The sequence below is a fragment of the Syngnathus floridae genome, chromosome 4 (genome assembly GCF_059516105.1).
Source record: "Syngnathus floridae isolate MCC-2025c chromosome 4, RoL_Sflo_1.0, whole genome shotgun sequence".
Taxonomy (NCBI): Eukaryota; Metazoa; Chordata; class Actinopteri; order Syngnathiformes; family Syngnathidae; genus Syngnathus; species Syngnathus floridae.
Window position 1 is genome coordinate 8,090,899 of NC_142416.1, and position 8,698 is coordinate 8,099,596.

At 43.3% G+C, this 8,698-nt stretch overlaps 1 long non-coding RNA gene across 1 annotated transcript; it reads left to right on the top strand.

The window, feature by feature from the left end:
- Window positions 1–650: 650 nt before the first annotated feature.
- On the top strand, window positions 651–8,455 carry LOC148398723 (uncharacterized). Its single transcript, XR_015857848.1, has 2 exons — window positions 651–1,499; window positions 1,635–8,455. It is a non-coding gene; the product is annotated as an uncharacterized LOC148398723 (long non-coding RNA).
- Window positions 8,456–8,698: the final 243 nt, after the last annotated feature.

Sequence of the window (8,698 nt, forward strand, 5' to 3'; positions counted from 1 at the left end):
CTAAGTACAGCGCAGCTACTGATGCACTCAGACGTGGAAAAGTCCAAAAAAGGAGGAAGTGATATCTCGCTTTCACAAAGCCAGCTGCGTTCGCAGCCTCATTTGCATGAGCTTCTGCGCTTCTTCAAAAAGTCTGCAGCACTCCTTTTCCGCAAACACCACCCGCACTGCGAGTCAGGATGTGGTCTTCCGCACTTGCGCTTGTCCTTTGGGCTCTGCTGATTCCTGGTGAGACTCTTTGAAACTTGGTGTCAGAGCAGAATATTTCATAGGAATGACTAGTTTGACTTGACATTTGGTGATGCTTCATGGGGCCAGTTGGGTTTTCATTCATCTCATTTCAGGATCTTCTGCCCAGAATTTTCTGAGGCAGACGGACAGACTCATGTCTGTCTCTCTCGGAGGAACCGTGACCATCAGGGCCACAGGGAGTCCAAACATTGGTAGCTATCTCAGTTGGTACCAAGTGAAACCTGGACAGGATCCCAAATCGCTCATCTACTACACATCATCAGAATTCTCCAACGCGCCATCTCGATTCAGCGGCACTCGATCCGGCTCTGACTACACTCTGACCATCAGTGGTGTCCAGAGAGATGACCTGGCCGAATACTACTGTTTCGCCTACTACGGCGATGGCAGGTCGACACGGTGACGCGGAGACGTACAAAAACCTCCTTGGACTTTTGAGAGAAGTGAAAGTGGTCTGTAGAAGGTGGCAAGTGAAAAGCAGAACACAGAAGAATGCTCAACATAACTGGTCAGAATTCAAGTTTAATTCAAGACTATTTATGTCTATTCAACTATTTATTACAATATAAAATGTAAAAAAAATGTCCTCATAAAAATACACATCACCACAAATTTTCTAGTGATGGGGGACTTTCGCTGTTGTTAGGGTTTTCCAGGTTATCTTTATCATAGGATTATGTTGGAATGTAGACTATAATGATTAACCATTCTTGTCTTATAAATATAAAATGTAAAAAAAATGTCCTCATAAAAATACACATCACCACAAATTTTCTAGTGATGGGGGACTTTCGCTGTTGTTAGGGTTTTCCAGGTTATCTTTATCATAGGATTATGTTGGAATGTAGACTATAATGATTAACCATTCTTGTCTTGCTCTCACAACGCAGTAAAATAAAGTGGTTGCATTCTCTGCTTGATTGACCAGCTGCAGAGGAAGCAATCAAAGTTGTTCTGTTTCCCACAACATCGTAAAACACCCCCCTGCTCTGATCTTACCAGAGGCCAGGGGTTCAACAAACCTGTCAACTCTCAACCCCCACTCTGTTTCTCTTAATAAATATCCTCTTGCAGGAAGGAGAGTTCAGACCTCCATTCGAACATTCGAAGTTGACCTTCTGACCACGTGGTGCAGGGACAACAACCTCCTGCTGAACGTCAGTAAGACCAAGGAAATCATTGTGGACTTCCGGAAGGGTCACACAACACACCTGCCGCTGATCATCGACGGTGCTGTGGTGGAGAGGGTGAGCTGCACCAAGTTCCTGGGGGTGCACATCAGTGAGGACCTCTCCTGGTCCGCGAACACCTCGTCACTGGCAAAGAAAGCTCAGCGCCGCCTGTATTTCCTGCGGAAGCTCAGGCGTGCATGTGCTCCTCAGGCAGTCCTGTCTACATTCTACCGTGGCACCATTGAGAGCGTCCTCACCAGTTGCATCGCTGTCTGGGGTGGTAACTGCACTGAACAGAACTTGAAGGCCCTGCAGCGCATAGTGAATACGGCTGGTAAGATTATTGGTGCTTCGCTTCCCTCCCTGAAGGACATTTACACCTCCCATCTCGCCCGCAAGGCAACCTCGATTGCCAGAGATGTGAGTCACCCGGCTCACTCTTTGTTTGACCTTCTGCCCTCTGGGAAGAGGTACAGGAGCCTGCGCTCCCGCACCACCAGACTCGCCAACAGCTTCTTTCTCCAGGCTGTTAGGGCCCTGAACTCGCTACCCCCTTCTGCGTAGCGTGCGGCACTGTTGCGCTATTTTCGAGAATGTCTGCTGTACGCGCACTTGCTCTTTTTCTTTTTTTTTTTTTTTTTTTTTTTTTTTGCGCTCCTCTTAATTAATTATTTATTTATTTATTGTTGTGTTATTTATTCATTATTTATTCAGCACGCTTTTGTTATACTTGTTTATTGTTTGTCTGTTGTGAGCCATGTCTTGTCACCGTGGGATAGGGGGGAACGAAATTTCGGTTTCTTTGTGTGTCTTTGGCATGTGGAGAAATTGACAATAAAGCTGACTTTGACTTTGACTTTGACATCGCTGCACGCACAGCGACGAATGGACTCTCCACCTGCAGGTGTCTAAAAGGACTTACTTGTCTCCCGTGTGGTTCTTGCAAGATAAGTTGGAGTGAGCAAATCTCTAACATTTTGGTGCCGAAACCCGGGATCCCTCATACCCGCTATCTGGCTGACGAAGGAGGACGTGCTGCATTGTCGACAAGCCAGCGTCCATTAGGAGGACCTGGAGAAGAAAGTCCTGGGAAGAGAATTCTTCGCTGGGCCAGCATCTTAGGTCTGCCTTCGTCTGACAGAGGTGGATTGACGGGACCCGGCAGTGCAACGAACCAGGGGACAAGTAAGTTAAAGGCCTGGAGTTGTGTGCACGAGAGATACGGCTTTGGTTTGTCCGAGCTATGAGATACGGCTTTGGTTTGTCCGAGCTATGAGATACGGCTTTGGTTTGTCTGAGCTATGAGGCCTAAAAAAAAAGCGCTGGAGTTTGTGTGATTGAGAGTGTGACTGGTAGGATAAATTGACTAAATAGCAGTTCTAGTATTGATCCACGGCAATAATACAGGCTAGTAATTTGTTGAAAGGTCAATTTAAACCTGCATTGAGGATCCTCAAAGAAATAAATAAGTAATAATAATAATAATAATATTTTTGAGACAAAGAAATTATATAACCTAAAACTACTAGAATTAAGATGGGAAATAAAAACGCTAATCTCTACCTCTTGACGGAGATGAGAAGTACATGGCGAGTAGATTTCTTAATTGTATGCAATATATGCCGAAGTGGAAGAAAAAGTATGGAGTAGAAGGGAAGTTGAGAGTTGAAGTGTGGAAGATAGTAGTTGATGTTTTAGAAGAGAGTGTGGATAGAAAGAAAAATGGACTGAAAAAGAAAAGAAAAGAGAGAGAATTGGATTGTGCTAAAATGTGGTTGAAAGCTTCACAAGAAAGAAGAGAACAAATCCAAAAGACAAAAGATAGAAAGTTGAAAAGTGATGAGGCCGCCATTCAATTGAGATTTGAAAAAGAATTCTGGGTACATAGTGGCATCCCATTCAATGATGCAGATGAGAGTGCTTATCAGCAACATCTTAAAATTGCGCTCCTCACTGGTTTCCCCGCTGACTTGGGCAGTTGGGTGAGGAAACACTTGGTGGAAGCGGACACTGCTTGGTTTACAAAAAACATGCAGTGGCCCAAAGACGCTGACAAAGGGATTGAGAAAGGCAAAAGTTCTGATGTATTTCATCTAGATGATGATAATGATCTAAATGAAGATACAACGATCTTCTTCCAAAGTTCCCAAAGGGGCAGAGGAAGAGTTAGATACCAACAAGGTCGCAAGCCACCATTCAAATCAAAACCCCTATCAGATTCAGACAACTGTTGGAACTGTGGGAGACGAGGACACTATGCAAGAGTGTGTCGTTCTGCAAAACAAAACCAATCAAGGGGTGGAGGAAGAGGCAGAGGAAAAGCCACATTTTTAGCATGACAAGCTTTCTCCTCTTTGACCGTTCATACTCATACAAAGAAAGAATTAACAGATGTCCATATGACAACAAAACATGTGATTCACAGGTTATTAAACTTCTTTCTTATTAGAGCTCCTGTCCATACAAGAAGTATGACAATGCTGTTTGTATGCCCAATGACAAATGACCAGAGATCAAATTGTGTTACACTAAAGTTAAAATATGCATATCAAGTGGTAAAGAAATGCAACTTGCTTCTAGAAGATAAATAAATAAAATTAGAATGTGCTGTGCTCGTGTGCATGGGAGGGACCAGCTCATGATCGACCACAGGAAATGGCCAGCCTGTGACAAATCATTGGTGCTGGGACCTACCTTCCGCACGCGAGAGCTGTGCATGTGTGTGCGTATGTGTTAAAGTTAAAGTTAAAGTCCCAAATTGATGAAGATTGGCTAAACTTTTAGTATAAAGTACTTGCTAGACTGTTGTCTATTCAATTTACACCGCAGAACAGAAACAATTTGACAGAAAAAAATGAGAGGAAAAGAGAGAAGTCTGTTTGCGAGCAGAAACTAATCCACACTAGTGCATGTTAAGTGTCGAGCCCACATGAGAAATTCGAAGAAAAAAAAACGACAGAACATGCTCTCAGGAAGTGGAAGAAGCTAAATTGTGAATTTAAGATTTTGCAATGCTACATTTAATAGGAATAATTGATTGGTTGTGTTATAAGATTATACAAAATTCTAAATGCAAGCTAAATCTGAGAGATTGAGTTCTTCAAATTTAAAAACAAAGAAAAAATTCAGATTAATTTGCCAATTGTTTATTTTAGTTAAGTTTTTTTTTTTTTTGAATTGGTGGATTGTTCTACCAGGAAACCTGAGTTGAAAATGATATATGAATGTTGTGTGGTGAGCTTGGATGAATTGGGACCAATGTGATAGGAAGACTCCTTTTTGGAGACTGTGTGAGATACATATGATGAGCATTGATGAATGATTGCCTGAATGAAAGGTTGAATGGTTGAAGTCGTTGGCGACTACTATGGAAAATTAGTAGAGCGACTTTGATGAAAGAGTGATTTCGAGCAGGTTGAATGTTAGAAAGAAACACGTAGCTTTTGGATTGATAATTAACTAGAAAAAAAACTGGAGAACCAGTAACACATGTAGAAGATGTGTGAACTGAGAAATTGAGAAGCGTTTTGGAAAGAAAGTCAAATTAAATGATGATGGAATCGTATGTAGTAAAGAACGCATTCTCCCAAAAATTTTGTCAAGGTGTGAGGCATGGGCGTTGCCAAGCCTCAAAAGGAGGGAGTGAGTAGGACAGATAGTGGAAGATAGTAATAATACAACACTTTATGACAATGAATTTTCGAATACATTTGGTGTTATACTGTGGTCAATTTTTTGGTCTGGTGTAGATAGGTTAGCAACACGAGAGATTTAGAGGTTCAAAAGAAAGACAGTTAAAAGAAAACATTTTTGATTTGGACAATTGCAGGCTAACAGGAACATGAGAACGATAAGAACTACGAGGTGGGATCCAATTTCATTGGGGAGATTGAGAATTCACAGCATCATACTCTAAGTCACATTTTTGAGCAAGCATGACAATAACATGTGAGAGGTCAAGACATACAGATCAGGGCTTGATGTGGAACGCAGACCTCGATGAGTTGATTTTCAATAATGATACTGAAGACAACATACTGTCCGATTAAATTGGAACTATAGATAAAATGTAGCTCAAAAATAGGATGAGTTGCAGGATTTACGATATAAAAACGAGACCGCTGTTATTAGAAGAATTTGAAGTTTGGTAAACAAACGTTACCAGCAAATTGATGGAAGCAGCTACATTTGGAGATAGTCTTACAAGTTTGATGTCCCAGCCTGTCATTCTCAGTGTCAGGGTCCCTGAAACCCAATCCGAGACTTCGCCTGCAGCCGTGAACAACTACAAAATGGTGCCTGGCTCTGAAGCACCTTTGACCTTTGGCGAAGGACAAGAAAAGACTGCTGTTGTGCTTGGAGGGGGACAAGTACACTCCGGAGGAAATACAACATCCTCGGGGACGGAAAAGACAGTGAAAAGCGGAGGAACTCACAATGATGAAAATTGACTCATTTGAACAATGGACTCATTCAAGAGTGATGGATGGGGTCGCTCTGAAGCAACAACAAAAGAACACCAACTTGAGAGGGTGAAGTGCAGCAAAAAGATATGGACTTGGAGTGTCCGACAACCAAATCGCACTCCTTGCTACGGCGTTACCAAATTTGGTGAAGCTTGGTTCAAGGTGGAAGGGAGGTTCATTGTGCACTGAGTTTGACAGAACTGAGGAGATTTGATAAATAAATAAATAAAAATTTGAAAAATACGTAGGGCTACAGAGAAAAGCATTATAATCAGAGATTGAACGGATTTGGATAAAACAAATAGGCTAAAACGGTAGGAAACAAGAGCAAGATCTGATATTTTGGCTCATCAAGGTTAAGACGTAGAGGTCGAATTATATAAATTTTAGAACAGGCCATTTGGCAGTCAGGAGGGAGCTAGGTTGCTCAATGTGCCTACTCAATACAATAGTAAGGTTTTTTGTACCACAGTGGAGGTTGGATGGTCAGAAAGTTAGGTACGTTCAATTTTTGACATTCACACAATCATGCATAGGAGTCAAAAGGCGACAGTTAACAAGACAATGACTGCAATAGAGGCCACCTACGACTGCACCGACATGAAAAAGTAGAAGCGAGAGAGCAGAGTATCGGATTATATGCTAAAACGTCTGCTATACAGTTACCGATAGGAGATTCTATCAAAAGAAGCTACACGAGAGATGTGTGTGTGTGTGTGTGTGTGTGTGTGTGTGTGTGTGTGTGTGCGCACCCTGTGTGGGTGCGAGCGTGTGAGGAGAAAGAAGGCATGGGTAAGACAATCTCTTTTAAACCAGGAGGCAATAAATGGGAACGCCCCTGTCATAAATAGTCTTTGGTTAAAGGGAATCATTAGGAAGTGTTCAAACTCTTCCTGCAAACACTCCTATTTGCCAGTTAAATGGGCACGACAATTGACTACGAGAGTTGCAAACAACAGATGAAGAGCAGTCCTTGGCAGATTATATGATCAGGACGCTCAAACTGTGTCAAAGACAAATTTACTGCCGCTTGATCTTTCCTCCTCACAGGTCGACAACCCCATCAATCCAGGAGACTGGGTCTACATCGAGGTCATCAAAAGAAGGAACTGGGCCAGCCACGACGGGAGGGACCATTCCAAGTCTTGCGGACTACAGCAGTGACGACCACTGTACGGCCCAGTTGGATTCACCTCAGCCACTGCAAGTTGCAGAGAGTGCTGGACCCCTAATTCGGAGTGGTGGGGCGTCTCAATGATGGTGAAGCGGACAACGATCCCCACTCCGCTGCAGTTGCAACCTTTGACCCTCATGACCCTGTCTGGGGTGCGAACGTTGCAGATGACCATAAAGTATGGTCCGTCGGAGACAAAGTTGTCCTTGCGCTCTTTCCTCAGATTGGGGTTGGGAAACTATCGCTCTTCATCGAGACACTGAACTATCGTTTTCAATCCTTTGTGAATTTCTCACTGCAAGTCAATGATGGACAAAATAGAGAGATTCAGGCTATTAGACTGATGGTCTTGCAAAACAGGATGGTTCTGGACTTGTTGACAGCAGCACAAGGTGGTGTGTGCCACATCATTGGGACTTCCTGCTGCACATACATACCAGGAGAAAATGACACCCACATCAACGGCGCCATGAATTCACTGAAGAACTTACAGCAGGCCATGTCTAATGACAAGGTCCCACATCAGTTTGATTTCTTTTCATGGCTGTTCTCTGGCAGCTGGTGGCAACTGCTTTTGAAATTGCTGTCTCCTGTGCTTGTTGTGCTGGTGGTGTTGTGCTTGTTTACGACCTGCGTTATCCCATGTTTGAAGTCTGCTGTGTCGAAGTTTGTGTCCTCTACTGTAGCCCAGGTTCATATACAACTTCTTAGAGATGACGGATGTGATGACGATAATGAAACGTGGATTGCGTAGATGCTGTTCTGTTGAGCATGTTTTACAGAAACTTGATGATTTGACCATCGAAAATGCTTCGCAAGTGATGGATACAATGATGTACTGTTTCTGTGTTTTTCTTTTTGTTTTTTTTATTGATAGCATTTTGGTCGCCTGTGGCAAAGGGGCCGTGTAAGAATTTTCCTGCAAATAACATCTGGCCAGCAGGTTTTTCGCTTACACAATAAGTTTGATCTGGGGTATTGAGGTGATGCCTCATCTTCACTGGGAAGTGTTGCTATCGTTTGTTGTTTTTATTTTTACTATTCTTCTTTCTTCATTATACATATATGTGTGGTTTTTTTTTTTGCTTGTCTTTGTTGTTTGGGGTAGCATAATCATATGATAAATCAGGAGGGAGATGTTAGGGTTTTCCAGGTTATCCTTATCATAGGATTATGTTGGAATGCAACAGGTAATAAATACCTTACCTTGTCCTCCTTATCACAAGGTCGTAAAACATCCCCTGACATGTTTAGACTAGAGGACAAGGGCTTTAGCCAGTTTACCCAAACCCCCGCTCTGTTTCTCTTAATAAATATCCCCTCGCAGGAACGAGGGTTCAGACTTCATTCCTTGAACGAGTGGACTCTCCACCTGCAGGTGTCTAAAAGGACTTGCTTGTCTCCCGTGTGGTTCTTGCAAAATATTGTTTGAGTGAGCAAATCTCTAACATGCACGGCCTCCCGGTGGTCCCGGGCGGCGTGCGTGAGTTTAACGGCCGCCGGAAGTCGAATGAGGCTCCGCAATCTCATCCGCGGTGCTTATGAAGTGCCGATCCGCTCGGCTGGAGCTATTTTCGGCCACTCGGCGCGAGCGCACGGCTTCCCGGTGGTGCTGGGCGGCGCGCGTGAGTGCA